The sequence below is a fragment of the Saimiri boliviensis genome, chromosome 14, assembly GCF_048565385.1.
Source record: "Saimiri boliviensis isolate mSaiBol1 chromosome 14, mSaiBol1.pri, whole genome shotgun sequence".
Lineage (NCBI taxonomy): Eukaryota > Metazoa > Chordata > Mammalia > Primates > Cebidae > Saimiri > Saimiri boliviensis.
The window spans coordinates 28,188,453-28,208,315 of record NC_133462.1 but is presented as its reverse complement, the minus strand read 5'-3'; the positions used below and the strand labels follow the sequence as shown (position 1 = coordinate 28,208,315).

Here is a 19,863-nt window from a genome sequence, read left to right as displayed (position 1 = left end):
TCCCCAGCCACTCTGCATTTGGATCTAGGTGGACACTATGGTATTCTAGAAACTACCTTTTTTTTCTCTTCAGAAACAGTGTCTCTTGGCTGGGCGCAGTGGTTCGCGCCTGTAATCGCAGCATTTTGGGAGACCGAGATAGGCAGATCATGAGATCAGGAGTTCAAGACCAGCCTGACCAATATGGTGAAACGCTGTCTCTACTAAAAATACAGAAATTAGCTGGGTGTGGTGGCACACATGCGCCTGTAGTCCCAGCTACTTGGGAGGCCGAGGCAGGAGAAACACTTGAATTTGGGAGGCGCGGAGGTTGCAGTGAGTCAAGATTGCGCCACTGCACTCCAGCCTGGGTGACAGAGAGACACCAAGAAAGAAAGAAGCAGTGTCTTGTTCTGTCATCCTTGCTGGAGTGTAGTGGCATGATCATGGGTAGCCTTAAACTCCAGGGATCAAGTGATCCTCCCACCTCAGCCTCCCAAAGGATTGGGATTACAGGCCTGAGCCACTGCACCTGGCTTTATACTTTTTTTTTTTTTTTTGGATCCAGGGTCTTGCTCTGTCACCCCAGCTGCAGTGTGGTGGTGTGATCTTGGCTCACTGCAACCTCCACCTCCCAGGCTCAAGTGATTCTCCCACCTCAGTGTCCTGAGTAGCTGTGACCATAGGAAGGAGCCGGCATGTACAGCTAATTTTTGTATTTTTTGTAGAGACGGAGTTTTGCTGTGTTGCCCAGGCTGGTCTTGAACTCCTGAGCTCAAGAGGTCCACCCACCTCAGCCTCCCGAAGTGTTGGGATTACAGGTGTGAGCCACTGTGTCTGGCCTCCACTGAGTTTTTAAATTTTTTGTAGAGATGGAGTTTCTCTGTGTTGCTCAGGCTGGTCCCGAACTCCTGGCCTCAAGTGATCCTCCTGCCTTGGCCTCCCAAAGTGCTGGTATCATGCCTGGCCTGGGGCTTCACTTTTGACCCTGTGACACCACTGTTGTTGGGGCCTGGGGCCTCAGAGGCAGTGAGTGTGCTGTGCATTGGTGAAGGAAACATCCTCACCTTTCCAGGAGGTTACCCCTGTGACAGGTTAGGTGTTGATGCTGCTTGAAAACCAAACTTGAGCTGGGCGTGGTGGCTTGTACCTGTAATCCCAGCACTTGGGGAGGCTGAGGCAGGAGGATTGCTTGAAGCCAGGAGTTTGAGACTAGCTTGGGAAACATAGTGAGATTTCCATCTCTACAAAAAAAAAAAAAAAAGTTAGGTAGTGGTGCAGTCATTGACATTTGTAATCCCTGCCCTTTTGGGGGCCAAAGTGGGAGGACTGTTTGAGGTCAGGCGTTTGAGACTAGCTTGGGCAACAATTTAAAAAGAAAAAAAGAAAACCAAACTTGGCTCAAGCCTGTAATCCCAGCACTTTGGGAGGCCGAGGCGGGTGGATCACGAGGTCGAGAGATCGAGACCATCTTGGTCAACATAGTGAAACCCCGTCTCTACTAAAAATACAAAAAACTAGCTGGGCGTGGTGGCGCGTGCCTGTAATCCCAGCTACTTAGGAGGCTGAGGCAGGAGACTTGCCTGAACCCAGGAGGCGGAGGTTGCGGTGAGCCGAGATCGCGCCATTGCACTCCAGCCTGGGTAACGAGAAGCGAAACTCCGTCTCAAAAAAAAAAAAAAAAAGAATAGAGTAGCTGGAGGTTTAATTTCTTGGCATGAAGTGAACAAAACCCAGCCACTGACTGTAAAGATAATACAATTGGTTGAAACATTGCAGTGTGGAAAGTCTACTTGGTGGCAGTTTGTTGGGGACAAGGCTGGCTGTCATCAGAACCTTCTGTGGGCATTCTCCTACGATGGAGGCAGTGTCTTCTGTAGGTGGAACCTTTTTTGATCTTCTCAGATTTTTCTATTTTGACCGGTCCTGGCCATTCGGCCGTTCCCTCCCCTCCCCCTTGTTAGAGTCGTCCCAAGAGGACTCTGCTTTGTGGTCACAGGTCACACAGAGGTGCATGTGCAAAGGAGATGGCCTATTTAGAGGTGAATGAGGTGGGAGCCCCAGACAGTGGTTTACCCCCTTTCCCCCTATTCTATTCAGGAGCACTTGACCAAGCCATAATTAGCGTGCTTTGCACATTTCCAGTCTGAAATGATTGGCAAAGAAGTACCCGCCCTCTTGTTCCAGTTGGGTACCTCAGGCAGGGTCACTGGGCATTTTGTTTTTCACCCAGCATCTGTGGACTCAGCCACACACCGGCCTGGCAGACAGCTGCCCAGTGCAGCAGCTCCTCTGGGCCTGGCTCAGCCTACAGGGGAGACAGGCTTGGAGCTCAGAACTCGGCAGGCGACACAGTAGTTTTTTTTCTTTTCCTTTTTTCTTTTTTTTTTTGAGACAAGGTCTGGTTCTGTTGCCCAGGCTGGAGTGCGGTGGCTCAGTGTCTGCTCACTGCAGCCTCTTTCTCTTGGGCTCAGTCTCAATCTGTCGTCCCAGCTCAGCCTCTAGAGTAGCTGGGACTACAGGTGCTCTGCCACGCCTGGCTAATTTTTGTATTTTTTGTAGGGATGGGGTTTTGCTATGTTACCCAGGCTGATCTCAAACTCATGAGCTCAAGCAATTCACCCACCTCAGCGTCCCAAAATGCTGGGATTATAGGCGTGAGCCACCGCACCCGGCCCTGGTGGACATGGTGGTTTTCTTTTCAGTGACGTTCATTATTAGTAGGGGCACTATGGGCTGGTTGTCTGGCGTCTCCCTTGTCTAGAGTTAGATGTGATGGGAACTCAGGGCTCATTCCCAGCTGTGGGTCCACATAAGGCTCCCTGTGTCTAGCCTGGGCACTCCAGGGAGTGGATTTGGGATGTCTCTGGCTTCTGTTCCACAAACTTAGAGGAAGAGTTTGTGCCCGAGATGAGCTAGTCATCTCCTTCATTCACACAACAAGCATTCCTTGGCTTATGGCTGTGAGATGAGGCTAGAGTCCTTGGGAGGTAGAGTTCTTCTGCAGCTAAGAGCTGGGATCAGACCAGCAGACTAGTCCCATCTGTGGCATAATGTTTGGATGCTGCTGTTATCCCACCATTCCATGTGTTTCCAGTCCGGTTTTTTTTTTTTTGAGATGGAGTTTTGCTCTTGTTACCCAGGCTGGAGTGCAATGGCGCGATCTCAGCTCACCGCAACCTCCGCCTCCTGGCTTCAAGCAGTTCTCCTGTCTCAGCCTCCTGAGTAGCTGGGATTACAGGCACGCACCACCATGCCCAGCTAACTTTTTGTATTTTTTTTAGTAGAGACAGGGTTTCACCTTGTTGACCAGGATGGTCTCGATCTCTTAACCTCGTGATCCACCTGCCTCGGCCTCCCAAAGTGCTGGGATTACAGGCTTGAGCCACCGCGCCCGGCCTTTTTAATTTTTTTATTTGAGGCAGCATTTTGCTGTGTTGCCCAGGCTGGAGCGCACAGATGAGATCTCGGCTCACTGCAGCCTCCACCTCCTGGGTTCCAGTGATTCTTGTGCCTCAGCCTCCCAAGTAGCTGGGACTAGTGACTGGCACGTACCACCACACCCGGTAAATTTTTTTTTAGATATATTTTTAATGGAGATGGAATTTCACTGTATTGCACAGGCAGGTCTCGAACTCCTGGAGCGTTCTGCCCATCTCCTCCTCCCAAAATGCTGGGATTACAACTGTGAGCCACCCCACCTGGCCTCCAGGGCTTTTTTTATGCAGCTTATTTGGGAAGTGGAGGGAAGGACTAGTTGATAGTGAAGCACGTGAGGGGCATGGCTGAGCTGGGGAGCAGGGTTTCAGAGCCCTGCTTTGTTTGGCACCATGGGTATACTAGGCTCATGGGCTTTTTTCTGTACATGTTTTGGTCCCAAAGGGTGAGTGATGTGTGTGGCTCTGCCTTGAGGACATTATGCTGAGTAAGAGAAGTCGGGCTCAAAAAGACACACTTACGATTGCACTTACATGAGGTTCCTAGAATCTCAAGTTCTTAGAGACAGAAGGAGGAAGGGGGGTTGCCAGGGATTGGGGGCAGGGAGATGAGAGTATTTAATGGGGATAGAGTTTCAGCTGGGGAAGATGGAAATGCTCTGGAGATGGATGGATGATAGTTGTACAACAGAGTGACTGTCCCTAATGCCACCGAACTGTGCCCTCAAAATGGTAAAGCGGTGAATTTTATGTGTGTTTTACCACAATGAAAAAATTGAACCTTTCTGAATTCAGAAATATCCTATGCCTTATGACAATATGTATTCCATCCTCCCAGAATTAGCTTGGGCACAAAGGGACAAAGGTACACACACTCAGGGCCTAACTTAGCACAAGTTAGGCTAAGTTAAGTACTGGGGGGATTAAAAAAAATGCACATGGTTATAGAAGGCTCATTATGACATCATCTTGGGAGCAGAATGTTGGAATCTGGAGATTCCATGGGTTCCTAGTCCCCGGATCGGTGGGGTGATCTTAGGACCCCTGAAATCTTTAGGGAATTTAGGAAGAACCAGTGTTCAGGAATATCTGAGGTCTCTGTTCCCGTGCATTGCTTGAGGATCGAAGGTATTTATTTTTTCTTTCTTCTTTCTCTCTCTCTTTTCTATTTTTGTTTTTGAAATGGACTTTTGCTCTTTTTGCCCAGGCTGGAGTGCAGTGGCACGATCTTGTCTCACCGCAACCTCTGCCTCCCAGGTTCAAGCGATTCTCCTGCCTCAGTCTCCCGAGTAGCTGGGATTACAGTCATGCGCCACCACACTCAGCTACTTTTTTGTATTTTTAGTAGAGATGGGGTTTCTCCGTGTTCGTCAGGGTGGTCTTGAACTCCCGACCTCAGGTGATCCAACTGTCTCCCAAAGTGCTGGGATTACAGGTGTGACCCGGCCTCCTCCTCTTTTCCCCCTCCCCTCCCCTCCCCTCCCTCACCCCACCTCACCCTGCACTTCTCCACCGTACCCTTTCCTTCCCTTCTCTTCCCTTTCTGTCTTGCTCTGTCATCAGGCTGGAGTGCTGTGGTGTGATCTCGGCTCACTGCCACCTCCGCCTCCAGGGTTTAAGTGATTCTCCTGCCTCAGCCTCCTGAGTAGCTGGGGCTACAGGCACTGCTCAGTTCATTTTTGTATTTTTACGGGAGACGGGGTTTCACCATGTTGGCCAGGATGGTCTCTATCTCTTGACCTCGTCATCTGCCTGCCTCGGCCTCCCAAAGTGCTGGGATTATAGGCATGAGCCACGACGCGGCCTCAAAGGTATTTCTTGTTTTCCTGTATCTGCTTGTCAGTGAATGAATTTCCTTTAATACAGTGTGTTGGTAGTTTTTTTAGTGGATGTGTTATATTGAAGGGGAGAGACCAGTTCCTAGATCCTCAGCATCAGCAGAGAAGTTGTTTCCTCTTTTGTTTTTGTGACATTTTCTTCCGGTGTCCTTTAATACTGCAACACATCAAGCATCTGGAATACTAAACATTTAAATGTTTCAGACACTTCCTAAGTTCTCAGCGTCATCTACATGTAGACATTTGGTTTCTGGGCATTTAGGATTTGGGGTTGATAAGGAGTTTGGAACTGCTGCGTGCACTGCCCAGGCAGCTGCTGGGAGCCTGGGTGGAAACAGTAAGAGGAGCATCCAGATAGAGGTGGAGGTATTTTGAGGAACAAGATTAATCATAGTAATAAAGAAGTGGTGGCTTCTGTTTGAGAAGCTGCCAGGTACCAGGACCATCGGTCCTCAGGATGGTCTGGAGGCCTGAGAGTGGGGGGCCAGGTTTCCAGGCAGGCAGGCAGGCTCCCCATGAGGGCATTGGGGCCCACTGTTTAACTGCTAAGAGAGCCAGACTGGGCAGAATGTGTCAGGAGGAAGCTCTTGAGCATTTGGGATGGTTTGAAGGGAGGCCCGGAATGCCAAGGAGGGAGGAGGGTATGGTGGTGGAGTCTGAGTTTCCTGGAGGGTAGGGCTCTGGATCCGCATAAGGACTGTGACTAGGGGTTTTAGGGTGGGACACAGCCTCTGCCATAAGAAAGGAGGTGGGGAGTGCAGAGTGTGAGCGTCACTGACACTGGGGCAGCTCTCAATTCTCAGTGGTGGCCCGAGGGAGGCCCTTCAGATACAAGGCCACCACAGCTCCCCAGATAGCCTGCTGGGGTGGGGCAGGAGGGGCATTGGCCTAGCCCCAAAGCGCTGTGCTCACTTCAGGGGCTGCATCCATGGCTGTAGTCTTCTCTGTCTCCATATGGCTGCTTCCTGGCACTGACTCACTGTTTTAATTAAAGACAGCATTTGTATGGTTACGTTTTTGCCTCCAGCCAGTGGTGGAAACCTCTTGGTTGGGTCCTGACAACTCCTGGTGGTCCCCATTTTGCAGTCTTCTCCTCCTTGCCTATTTGGGTGTTGGATGAGGTGATGCGCAAGTGCCCTGTGTCCTTGGAGCGGGGAGCCTTTGGGAAGTGGGATGCTTGATGTCAAGTAGCCAGTTTCAGCAGAAAGAGTTGTAGCATAGTAGTCCATAGGACAGGTGGGAGAGCTTGGCTGAGTAACATGTGCCTGAACCCAAAGGACAGGTGGGAGCTAGGAGGGGCTCTCCTCGCTGTGGGAAAGGTGCATGCAAAGTCCTGGCACGGTGGGTACGCAGGCGTGCTGGGTCTGAGGAATCGGAGGCCAGGTGGTTGGAGCCAGGAGCATGGAGTGCGTGTGCTCCTGCACAGGCATGTAGCGCACCTGTGGCTGAAGTGGGCCGGGCCTTGAAGGCCATGGTGAGGTGCTGTGACACTGGAAGGACTAGGGCATTAAGAAGGGCCGTGCTGGTTCATTATGGGGAGTGGAAGATGGTAGAAGTGGAAGACAAGCCAGTACCTGCCTTAGGCCTCTGGCCTGCCCCTGCTTGTCTCCTCCCTCGGGGAGGCTGTGGTTCCCATAGTTGAGGGAGGAGACAGGCGGGGGCATACCAGGGGCCTACAACAGGTCCTAGCTGTCACCCTAATGGGAATCTCAATTTGAGAGCAGAGGTGGGAACCCTGGCCTCCAGTGCCGGCTCTGGTTGCCAAGGATGGGCTTGTGTGGCCAGCCTCACCGTTGGCTCTTGGTCCTCCTGGGACTGATTCTCCGCATCTGTAGTCTGCCAAGTCACACTCTTCCCCACAGAGGGTTGATGGGGCTCTGTGCTTTGGGGAGAATGGGGACTGCTTACGTCCTCGGGGACCGAGCTGAACACCATCTCAAGGTGCTTCTCCCCTGACTTCTTGGCAGCAGCTTGCCGCTGTTAAGGCTACCTCCATCTCTTTACTGAGTAGCTCATCGGGCGGGGTTTCCTCCTGATCCCTCTGCAAGTCTCAGTATTTTTGGGATTTGGGCCTTACTGTCCCTGTTGTTGTTGGGAGCAGCCATAGACAGTGTATTCTCGAGTACCGACATGGCTGTTTCCCAGAAACACCTTATTTACTAGGACAGGAGGCAGGCAGTAGTATGCCGACCCCACGCTGGCAAACTGGATCCGTGGCCCCTGCTAATTCTTTTCCAGCCAGCGCAGGGTAGAACATCGTGACTCTCTGGGCTTCCTCAGGATGATCTGCTGTTGCCTTGCTTCAGTTTCTTCTTTTCTGATTGAGCTGGGGACTTCCCACACTGACAATTTGATGGCGCATTTGCTAGGACCATTAGCAGAGAGGGTCTGAGTGACCCTGTGAAGGGAGCATTCAGTTTGTGCAGGACCTAGGAGAGGGGCGGGAGAAGGTGAACGGTGTTGTTGGGTTTCACCTTGGGTGTTGTTGGTCATGTCATGTTCCTAGGACTGGACTGGAGCCAGGGTGTAAGTGTTTGGGTGCAGAGCTAGTTGAAAAATTCTAGAGGCAGCACAGGTGTTTGGTGACTGCAGATGGTGATAGGTCAGTGGGTCTGGGAAGGGATCCAGGGAAGGGAAAACGGGGCTTCCTGGGGCACCTGGTAGAGCCCAGGCTTCCTGATAGGTGCTGACAGCCCCAGAGACACCGTTGCTGTACCAGCCATGTGTGCTGCAACCCCAGCATCCCCATGGAACCGGAGTTCCCCAGATAGTGGCCAGTGTCTGGCCATGTGTCCTTCCCTCAAATTAAAAGGACCTCACTTGCCTGAGCTTGAGAGGATAAAATGGCAAGAAAGGTCTTCTGTTGGCCAAAGTACAGTGACTTGATTTCATGTAAATTGCCATGGCTACTTTCTTACCAAGGTTAATCTTCCCTCAGTTTGAGATGTCCTTGTGTTTGGGTGGGTTGTAGGGTAGGGGTGTGTGTGTGTGTGTGTGTGTGTGTGTGTGTGTGTGAAGTGGAGTACCCAGGTGCAAGGTCAAAGCCAAACCATAATGATATATCAAGGGAGTGGAAGAGTCTCTTATGAGCTGGTAATTGTGTACTTAAGGGTTACTTGATACTGCTTTAAATGTATGGGTTGGAAATAAAAACAGTAAAAGCTCTCTGAACCCAGCCAAGCTGGATGGATGGCAAAACAGGCCAAATGATAGATTAGTGAAAAGTGATTACAGTATTTTTCAAGAAATGCTCCTAGTTGGGATCATGCTGAGTGGTCTTCTGCTTGGTCTCCTTTGTGAATCTTGCATTGATTGTAGTTGGGGGGCAGACTGCTGCAGTGAGTTTCTCAGATTGGCTCCTTCTCTTTCAGGGTTAAACTATCCCTGCTCGTCCATTCAATAAATATTTATTAAGCACCAGGTATGTGTCAGACACTATTCTAGGTGCTTGAACTAAAATCAGGCATCAGGCAGACAGATATCCCTGCCCCTGTGGCATGTACATTATTGCTGGGTGAGAAAGTCCATCCGCAACACAGTAGCTGTGTGGTGTGGAGTGTGGGAGGGGCAGGTGCTATGGAAGAAGAGGAGCAGGGTGTGGAGGGAATGGTGGGTGGGGTGGGCCTATGTGAAGAGACATTTGAGCAAAGGAGGAGGTGTGGGGGGAATCACATGGAGGGGTTGGTTTGTTTTTTGTTTCTGGTTTTTTTTTTTTTTTTGGAGATGAAGTTTTGCTCTTGTTGCCCAGGCTGGAGTGCAGTGGTGTGATCTTGGCTCACCACCACAACCTCCGCCTCCCGGGTTCAAACGATTCTCCTGCCTCACCCTCCCGAGTCTCTGGGATTACAGGCCTGTGCCTCCACACCCGGCTAATTTTGTATATTTAGTAGAGACGGGGTTTCTCCATGTTGTCCAGGCCAGTCTTGGACCTGACCTCAGGTGATCACCTGCTTCTGTTTCCTAAAGTGCTGGGATTACAGGGTTGAGCCACTGTATTTGACAGTGGTTATTTTTTATTTTTATTTTTATTTATTTTTTTTTTTTTTGAGACGGAGTTTCGCTCTTGTTACCCAGGCTGGAGTGCAATGGCGCGATCTCGGCTCACCGCAACCTCCGCCTCCTGGGCTCAGGCAATTCTCCTGCCTCAGCCTCCTAAGTAGCTGGGATTACAGGCATGCACCACCACGCCCAGCTAGTTTTTTGTATTTTTAGTAGAGACGGGGTTTCACCATGTTGACCAGGATGGTCTCGATCTTTCGACCTCGTGATCCACCCGCCTCGGCCTCCCAAAGTGCTGCGATTACAGGCTTGAGCCACCGCGCCCGGCCTATTTTTTATTTTTTATCATTATTTTTTTGAGATGGAGTTTCGCTCTTGTTACCCAGGCTGGAGTGCAATGGTGCGATCTCGACTCACCGCAACCTCCGCCTCCTGGGTTCAGGCGATTCTCCTGCCTCAGGCTCCTGAGTAGCTGGGATTACAGGCATGCACCACCATGTCCAGCTAGTTTTTTGTATTTTTAGTAGAGACGGGGTTACACCATGTTGACCAGGATGGTCTCGATCTCTTGACCTTGTGATCCACCCGCCTTGGCCTCCCAAAGTGCTGGGATTACAGGCGTGAACCACCGCGCCCAGCCCAGACAGTGGTTATTTTTTAAAGGTCGTTTTCAGTTTGGGATGCAGATTGAATAATTAATTGTTTGTTGAAATGACATAACTGGGATTTTGTTTAAAACATAAAAAGACCTCAGAGTGGGGAGGGTCCTGGTGTGTTGGAGGCAAGGCCAGGAGGCCCGTATGGGTGGAACAGAGTGAGCAGGCTGATGTGATGGGGTTCGTGGGTCTGCAGGCATTGTGTGGGCCTCTGGGGTTTAGGAGAGGACAGGCTTCACTCTGAGTGAACTTTGAGCCCAGGAGTGAAAGCAGAGAGTACAGTTTGGAGGACAGTGTGGCCAGTGGAAGTGTGAGGAGTGGTTCGGCTTTAGATATATGTAATGGCAGAACCAACAGGCTTTCCTGATGGACTGGATGGTGGTGGTGGTGGGTAGTCTGCCCAAGGGGACAACTCCAAATTTTAATCCCAGCAACTGGAAGAATGGATTTGCCACTAGCCGGCTCAGAAAGCAGTGGTAGAGTGTGGAAGTCTGAGGTTATCTTAAGACTTCTTGCCAGTTGCATTGTAGGTAACCCGGATGTACTGTGTTTGTTGTGATTTTTACCTTCCTCCACATGTGTGGGGTTACCTGCCCCTAGGAAGAAGTCATCTTGTGCATCTTGTGTTCACGCAGAGAAGGGTACTTAGATTTTTGTTGAGTATCCGCGATCCACATGTGTGCATCTATTCTGTCTGTCAATCTGCGTCTTTGTGTCCATATCACACTGTCTTGGTGTAGCTTTATGTTAAGTCTTGAAATCAGTTGGGTAAATCCTCCAAATTTGGGCCTGTTTTTCCATGTTGTTTTCATTATTTTAGGTCCATTGCCCTTCCATGTAGATTTTGGAGTCAGGTTGTCATTTCTTCAAACCATCTGCTGGGAATTTTTGATTGAGATTGCGTTGAATCTGTAGATCAGTTTGGGAGAAATTGATACCTTCTGACCCATAAACAAGACACATCTCTTCATGTACTTAAGTTTTCTTGAGACAAAACAGTGTTTTACAAAAGTGAGGCTCTCATGATTCATTCATGCAACAGCAACTTTAGAAACATGTTTTAAATGTATATCCTTAGAGTGTATATAGCATACAACAGAAATTGATGAAAAGTATAACAGTAAAATAAAATTGTTCACATTTATTACGGCAGCTAGTACTTCCCCATACCCCTCCCCCCCTTTTTTTGGAGACAAGGTCTTGCTCTGTTGCCCAGGCTGGAATGCAGTGGCACAATCATGGCTCACTGCAGCCTCCTGGGCTTAAGCGATCCTCCCACCTCAGCCTCCAAAGTAGCTGGGACCACAGGTGCATGCCACCCCTCCCAGCTATTTTTAAAAATTTTTTGTAGAGGTGGGGTTTTGCCATGTTGCCGATGCTGGTCTCAAACTCCTGAGCTCAAGTGATCCCCCAACCTTGGCCTCCCAAAGTGCTGGAATTATAGGCGTGAGCCACCATGCCCTGCCTTCTTTCATTTTTCTTATTGTTGTTTCATTGTACTTTCTTTGTCCTTAAGTATTTAATCTTTTTTGTGCTAAGGTAGAGACTTTTTCAGGTTCTGAGTTCTGATTGATTGGTGCCCGTATGTAGAAACATAGCTGTTTTTTTTTTTTTTTTTGGGAGACAGAGTTTCGCTCTTGTTACCCAGGCTGGAGTGCAATGGCGCGATCTCGGCTCACCGCAACCTCCGCCTCCCGGGTTCAGGCAATTCTCCTGCCTCAGCCTCCTGAGTAGCTGGGATTACAGGCACGCGCCACCATGCCCAGCTAATTTTTTGTATTTTAGTAGAGACGGGGTTTCACCATGTTGACCAGGATGGTCTCGATCTCTTGACCTCGTGATCCACCCGCCTCGGCCTCCCAAAGTGCTGGGATTACAGGTGTGAGCCACTGCGCCCGGTGCTGATTTTTATATATCGACCTTAATCTTGCAACAGAGCAGCGGCGCTGATTTTTATATATCGACCTTAATCCTGCAACAGAGCAGCACCGGGGACCTGCTTCTGAGGCTTCCCACCTCCGGGGCAGAGAGGCCTCGGGTTAGCAGATACAAAAGAATTAGCACTAGTGCTGCTGCCCATTGGGTTTCCCAGCCTGAGTGGGGCTAAAAAGAGCAGTGGAAAGGGTTCTTTGCAAGAAGCTAGCCCTGTACCTCATTCAGGAGGTGCTCAGAGGTCTTTCTATAGAGTTCACTGGTGTTGGCCCCTGTCCTTATTTTTGCAAGTTCTGTGGAAGTGTTTCTCACCATCCATCAGCTGTGAATTGCTGTGAACCCAGTTTAAAAATAAAGGTTTCATATCAGAGCAAGCTCCTGGTAGTCATGTGGGTGCAAAGAATGACAACAGAGGTGATGTTGACGCTGTTTGGCAAGCTACAACTGACAGAACTGCCTGGGAGTCTGGGATTTGGCTGGTTCCTAAGCTTCAGCCTCTGGCCCACAGCCCTGGACGTCTTACATCACAAACCGGAAGTGGAAGTCCAGAGGCACTCTGTTTATGACTTTGGAAGAGAAGTTACTGAACATTGTTGAGCCTTAGTTTTCCTGTCTGTAAAGTAGGCAGCCCCTTCCTCTGGACATAAGCTCCATGGGGTTGACCATGACCTTTGGTGTTACAAGTGAAACCCTCTCAATATGAGAGGTGAAGTCTGCCCATTCCAATGCATATCATGCCCTCATGCTCCTGAAGATCAAGCTAGCATTGGCTCCACCAGTAATGGTGGCTGGTTTCTTTGGGGTCTGTGACAGACAGCATGATGGTGAGGAGGTTACATGTGGAGAATGAAACCTGGGTGAGCCCTGGGTGCTGTCTATGTGCTATTTGACCCTGGGCAAGTTCCTGATTATCAGGCATATCAGATCCCTTATCTGTAAAAGGGCATGATCCAGGAACCTGCCTCTATGGTTGCCTTGGGGATTCACAGAGATGCTGTGTGAGCACAGTACCTGGAACATACTCCTAAGTACCTACTAGGTGTTACTGTTTCTGGGTTGTTTGTTTTTCTGAGACATGGTCTCACTCTCGCCCAGGCTGGGGTACAGTGGTGGGATCTTGGCTCACTGCAGCCTCAACCTCCTGGGCTCAGGTGATAATTCTCCTACCTCAGCCTTCCAAGTAGCTGGGACCACAGGCACACGCCACAACAACCGGCTAATTTTTGTATTTTTTGTAGAGACAGAGTTTTGCCATGTTGCCTGGGCTACTCTCAAACTCCTTGGCTCAAGCAGTTCTCCTGCCTTGGACTCCCAAAGTGTTGGGACTATAAGCATGAGCCACCGTGCCTGACCTTTTTCTGTTTTTAATGTCATTACTAGTATAATAAAACCCTTGGGGCGGGCGCAGTGGCTCATGCCTGTAATCCAAACACTTTAGGAGGCCGAGGTGAGTGCATCGCCTGAGGTCAGGAGTTTGAGACCAGCTTGGCCACCATGACAAAACCCTGTTTCTACTAAAAATACAAAAATTAGCCAAGTGTGGTGGCGGGCGCCTATAATACCAGCTACTTAGGAGGCTGAGGCAGGAGAATCACTTGAACCCGGGGTGCGGAGGTAGCAGTGAGCTGAAATCATGCCATTTCACTCCAGCCTGGGCATAAGAGTGATACTGTCTTGGAAACAAAACAAAACAAAAAACCTGGCCAGGTGCAGTGGTTCACACCTGTAATCCCAGCACTTTGGGAGACCAAGGCAGGCGGATCACCTGAGGACGGGGAGTTTGAGACCAGCCTGACCAACGCGGAGAAACCCTGTCTCTACTAAAAATACAAAGTTAGCTGGACATGGTGGCGCATGCCTATAATCCCAGCTACCCGGGAGGCTGAGGCAGAAGAATTGTTTGAACCCGGGAGGTAGAGGTTGTGGTGAGCAGAGATCGTGCCATTGCACTCCAGCCTGGGCCACAAGAGTGAAACTCCATCTCAAAAAAAAAAAAGACTGGGCCCAGTGGCTCCCACATGTAATCCCAGCACGTTGGGAGGCCCACATGGGTGGATCACAAGGTCAGGAGATCGGCATCATCCTGGCCAACATGATGAAAACCCATCTCTACTAAAATACAAAAAACTAGCTGGGCATGGCGGCCCATGCTTGTAGTCCCAGCTACTTGGGAGACTGAGGCAGGAGAATTACTTGAACCTGCGATTTGGAGGTTGCAGTGAGCTGAGATCGCACCATGGCAATCTACTCTGGGCAACGTGTGAAACTGTTTCAAAACAAAACAAAACAAAAAACCTTGAACTGTTTATCTGCATTTAGTAAATGAAAGATGAAAGTAATTGTGTTTCATCGTGTGGCTGCTTTTTAAGTCACCAGCTGTGTTGGTGAGGACAATGCCTGCGATGTTGGTGGTGTTTGGTTGGCACTGTATTGTGTCATACCTCGGAGATCAGTAGAAGGTTGTTTCTTCTGACCTTGTTGCGGAAAGTTTATCTTGAACTGACCTTGAACTCTGAGGCGTTTCTTCTGACCTTGTTGTGGAAAGTAGCTGAGGCAGAACTCTGGAAATCATTTTGCCATGTAATTCCAGGGGTTAGGGACATTTTAGAAATGCCAGTATGTTCCAGAAACCTTCCTTGGAAACAGTGTTTCTTTCTCTGTCCTTCGCTTTAGGTTGGTCAGCACATTGTCTCAAGTAGCCATTGACGTCGCTGTGGCCATGGCCAACTGGTAGGACCAGCACCCCATACCCCGAAGCCAGGTGAGTGCCTGGGGTCTAGTTTCTGTGGAGTGAAGGCTGCACACATTCAGCAGGCCTCAGTAGCTTCTTGGACACTTTAAACTGAATGCTGCTTCAGCCACCTCCTCAGAAGATGGAGGGATGCAGGCCCCCTTGAATCGCACACTGTGCCATCTCTAAGGGGCTGCCTGGCCCTTCCCCTCAAGTCTCCGGGAAAAAGAAACCATTCTAATTGGTCATTCATTTGAAAACCCTAGGTCTAAATGGGATGAGCCTGTCCTCTCTGAGGGTCAGGGGCAGAGGGTAATTCTGGTCGGTGGCCTTTGCCCTCTGGTCATTCCCATGATTTTGCAACACTGATAGACACTGTTAGATTTTTTTTTTTTTTTTTTTTTGGAGATGGAGTTTCGCTCTTGCCAGGCTGGAGTGCAATGGCGCGATCTCGGCTCACCACAACCTCCGCCTCCTGGGTTCCGGCAATTCTCCTGCCTCAGCCTCCTGAGTAGCTGGGATTACAGGCACGCGCCACCATGCCCAGCTAATTTTTTGTATTTTTAGTAGAGACGGGGTTTCACCATGTTGACCAGAATGGTCTCGATCTCTTGACCTTGTGATCCACCCGCCTCGGCCTCCCAAAGTGCTGGGATTACAGGCTTGAGCCACCGCGCCCGGCTTGTTAGATTTTTTTTTTACTTAATCACCGGAAAGCATGGGGCCCTGCACTGGTTCTTAGAGCTGGTTGTCCTTACCTTGCCCTGTACCTCATGGCAAAGCTGAGCTGCCCCTGCTGCGTGGAGCTCTTATGCGAAGACTGTCAAGAGCTGTCTGAACCTACCAGGGCATTGCTGAATACCTCGGATTTTCTCTGTTACACACATCAAGCCTGGTCAGCGACATTTTGGCCCTGGGCTACCGTACCTGGAGAATGCAGGACTGGGAGATGTTTTAGAACTTGGAGACAGCTCCTGGGTCAGCTGTTCCCTTTTATAGACCGGGACACACATGGGCCAGAGTTAGCAGGTGACTTGCCTAGAGGTTCATGCCCCATCTAACAGAATCTTGCCAGCCACACAGTGTGAGATGTGGGCGCTCTGCTGACCATGGTACATAACAAGTGTTGGGGTCAGTTTTGTGAGGTTTCAGCTTTTATTTTCATGTGGCAAGAAAATATGGGCATAGTCACGTGAGTCTGTTGTTCAGGAAAACATTTCCAGAATGTTCGCCAAACAAAACTTTCCTGGTGCTTCCATTTTTATTTTTGAGACAGGGTCTCACTGTGTCACCCAGGCTGGAGTGCAGTGGTGGGATCTTGGCTCACTGTAGCCTCGAACTCCTGGGCTCAAGCGATCCTCCCCGACTCAGGCTCCTGAGTAGCTGGGAATACAGACACGTGCAGCCACACCCAGATAATTTTTGTATTTTTTTGTAGAGACGGAGTTTGCTGGGTTCCCCAAGCTGATCTCGAACTCCTGGCCTCAAGTGATCCTTGCGCTTTGGCCTCCCAAAGTATTGGGCATACAGGCATGAGTCACTATGCCCTGCCAAAAAAAGGTTTTGGGGGTGTATTTGCTTACCGTACAATTCACTCATTTAAAGTGTGCAATTCAGTTTTTTAAAATATGTATATTCAAGTGTTCTACAACTGCCACCTCTGTTTAATTCCAGAACATTTTCATTACTCCAAAAAGAAACTGCATACTCATTAGCAGTCACTCCTCATTTCCCCTTCCCTTTTCTTCTGATGACCCCTCATCTACTTACTGTCTCTGTTGATTTACCTGTTATGGGCATTTATTGTAAGTGGCCTTTTGCATCTGCCTTCCATTATTCAGTGTGTTTTCGAATTTCATCTACATTGTAAGCATGAGTCAGTGCTTCCCTTTTTGTGGCTGAATGATATTCCATTATATGGAGGGACCACATTTTGTTCATTCATTCATTGATGGACATTTGGGTCGTTTCTGCTTTTTTAGTTACTGCGAATAGTGCTGCTTTTAACATTCGTGTACAAGCTTTTGTTTGAATACCTGTGTTGCGTTCTTCTTAGTATATACCTGAGGTACAATTACTGGATCATATGGTAACTCTCTGTTAAACTTTTAGGAATTACCAGACTGTTACCCATGGCGCCTATTCTATCTTATGTTCCCCCACACTTACACAGGGCTCCCAAAACTCTTTGGAGATAAGGTCGGACTCAAAGTCTGCCAGTTTTCTTTTCTTTTCTTTTTTTTTTTTTTTTTTTTTTTTTTTTTGAGACGGAGTTTCGCTCTTGTTACCCAGGCTGGAGTGCAATGGCGCGATCTCGGCTCACCGCAACCTCCACCTCCTGGGTTCAGCCAATTCTCGTGCCTCAGCCTCCTGAGTAGCTGGGATTACAGGCACGTGCCACCATGCCCAGCTAATTTTTTTGTATTTTTAGTAGAGACGGGGTTTCACCATGTTGACCAGGATGGTCTCGATCTCTTGACCTAGTGATCCACCCGCCTCTGCCTCCCAAAGTGCTGGGATTACAGGCTTGAGCCACCGCGCCCGGCAAAGTCTGCCAGTTTTCTACCAAGAGATGAGACTTGTCAGAGCCTGTTACCTCGTGCTGGTGCCATTGTGCTATAACTACCATTTGGGGATGTCAGGCATTAACAGAGGCAGGAGGACTAGGGACTCAGTGTCACAAAGCCACACAGCTTTCATCATGTTTGCTCACCCCGTTTTTGTTTTTTGTTTTTTTGGAGACAGAATCTTGCTTTGTCACCCAGGCTGAAGTGCAGTGGCAACATCTTGGCTTACTGCAATCTCTGCCTCCTGGGTTCAAGCAGTTCTCCTGCCTCAGCCTCCTAAATAACTGGGATTATAGGCGTGTGCCACCACGCCCGGCTAATTTTTTGTGTTTTTAGTAGAGATGGGGGTTTCACCATGTTAGCCAGGATGGTCTCAAACTCCTGTTGTCGTGATCCACCCGCCTCAGCCTCCCAAAGTGCTGGGATTACTGGCATGAACCACCACGTCTGGCCGCTCACCACCTCTTTGGAAACAGGGTCTTGCTCTGCAACCCAGGCTGGAGTGCAGAAGTGTGTTCTTGCCTCTCTGCAGCCTCAACATCCTGGGTGCAGAAGTGTATTCTTGGCTCTCTGCAGCCTCAACATCCTGGGCTCAAGTGAACCTCCCATGTCATCCTCCTAAGTAGCTGGGATTACCAGGTGCGTGCCACCATACCCAGCTTGAGCTCACCTCCTTTTTATTGAGGGGAAAGCACTGACAGCCAGCCCAGGGAAGCGAATGACTGCCTTTTGTCCTATAACCCAGGGCATTGTCTGGTGGCAGCAGGGCTGGCTTTGATTTCTCCCAGGCCCTAGGCTGGATACCTGCCCCTCCACCTGACCCTTTTTTTTTCTTTTAATGGAACCCTTCACTAATTTGGATGTCATCCTTGTGCAGGGGCCATCCTAATCTCTGTATCATTCCAATTATTATTACTGTTTTTTTGGTAGTATATGTGCTGCCAAGGTGAGCACCTGCCTGGCCCTTTCTTAACTCAGAAGCACATGGTCTGAGCAGTAGGTACTTGTTCAGTGAATAAATGAATGGAGAAAACATTTCTCTTCTCTATCACCAGCCATTAGGGAAGACCTCGTCATAGCATTCAAGCAGTCAGTTTGGGAGTTCAGAAGGGAATTTCCAGGGGCCATCCCAGGGTTTCCTTAAGCCCGTGCATGAAGGGACTTGATGGAAAAGGACAGTCTAAACAGTCATGGCATGTGGTGCTTAGTGGTCACACAGGCAGAAGCCAGCCTTGAGTGATTACTTCTTCAGGACTTAGAAAATGTGTCAGCTTGTATGTACTCTTCGTTGTGGGTGTGTAAGACAGCCCAGCGATCAGTCAATCAGAGTTGACTGATTTTAGTTTTCTCCACAAAATGCAGGTTTCACCCACTCTTGGGTGTGTCTCACTCAGCACTAGCCCACACTTGCTTTCAGTTGAAACTATGGACTGTGATCTGCTAGGGTGTCCCCATTCCTGCCACCCAGGGCCACATGGGCACAGTGGAGGGAGCAGGGCTGGAGGAGGGCTGGCCCACGATGTGCCCAGCAGCTCTCTCCAGTGCCTGAGGCACAAGGTCTATACACCGCGCCCACTTGTGTGCACATTTGTTCCTGTGGGCCCAGGGGTCAGTCCTGCCTGCTCATGGACTTGGTGTCTGCCCTTGAATTTGGCCTGTCAGGTCCTTTTTGTTCAGCAGCCACACAGTGCCTAGTGCTGGGTGTTAAGGATCAAAAATGGGCGTGACTATAGAAAACCAGATCGCATCACAGGACAGGTAATGCACATGGGCCAAGGTGCGGATGATGCTCAGTCTTTACAATACAAGAATCCTGCACGTTGGAGTGCCACCAAGACATTTCTGACTTTTCGGTTGGCAAGTACCTGGAGTAGACACTGTTCTAGTGGTGGAATCGGATAGTGCGGTGGTAGTTGCTTTTGGGATTCACAGCTCCTCTCAAGGGTATTTGCAACATCTAGCAAAAGGACAGGTGGCCAAGTTTAGTGGCTCACACCTGTAATCCCAACACTTTGGGAGGCTGAGGTGGGTGGATCATTTGTGGTTAGGAGTTCAAGACCAGCCTGGGCAACATGGTGAAACCCCGTCTCTACTAAAAATACAAGATTAGCTGGGTGTGGTGGTGCACACTTATAATCCCAGTTACTTGGGAGGCTGAGGCAGGAGAATTGCTTGAACCCGGGAGGCAGAGGTTGTAGTGAGCCAAGATTACTTCTCTGCACTCCAGCATGGATGACAAAGTTGAGACTTTCAGATCCACTTCTGGAAATGTATCCCAAACATGGTTAGAAATAAGGAAGGATTGTGACAAGGACTGTGTTCATTATAACACTCAGAAACAAAGCTGGGAATGACTTAGATGTGTCAGTAGTTGGGCTGGGCGACTCCTGGTGGTGGATCTTCCTATAGGGTGGTGCCTGAGCTCCTGAGTGAAGGGAGGAGTCAGTAGTGATTTCATTTGTGGTGACAGGATTTCTAAGGTGAGATGACAAGCAGAAAAAAGAACAATGTAAATGAAGAAGAGACGGAGTGTGCTGTCACTTACCTAAGGAAAGTTGGGGGATTTGTTCCTTTTATTTTTATAAACCATAAAGGAACTGCATGGCTGACTCTGAGAGAAGGGATGGAAGAGGGCACTGGGAGACTTCTTCACGTGTTCCTTCTTCGTGGCATCATGTACGTGCATTACAATTCTAAAACAAAAGCCAAGTGGAGCCAGTGGAG

The 19,863-nt window shown here is 49.4% G+C and overlaps 1 protein-coding gene and 1 pseudogene across 15 annotated transcripts in view; one reads left to right on the top strand and one right to left on the bottom strand.

Moving 5' to 3' along the window:
- The window catches only part of GATAD2A (GATA zinc finger domain containing 2A), a 125,653-nt gene that overhangs the window by 39,425 nt on the left and 66,365 nt on the right, over positions 1-19,863 (top strand). For 8 of the 15 annotated variants that reach the window (XM_010330176.3, XM_010330175.3, XM_039465433.2 and 5 more), the window contains exon 2: positions 14,515-14,602. The exons of the other annotated variants lie outside the window; for them this stretch is intronic. The gene's annotated coding sequence lies outside the window, so the exon portion shown is untranslated. The remainder of the gene's footprint in view (positions 1-14,514; positions 14,603-19,863) is intronic. 15 annotated transcript variants of the gene reach the window in all.
- On the bottom strand, positions 17,972-18,071 carry LOC120362865 (U6 spliceosomal RNA; annotated as a pseudogene).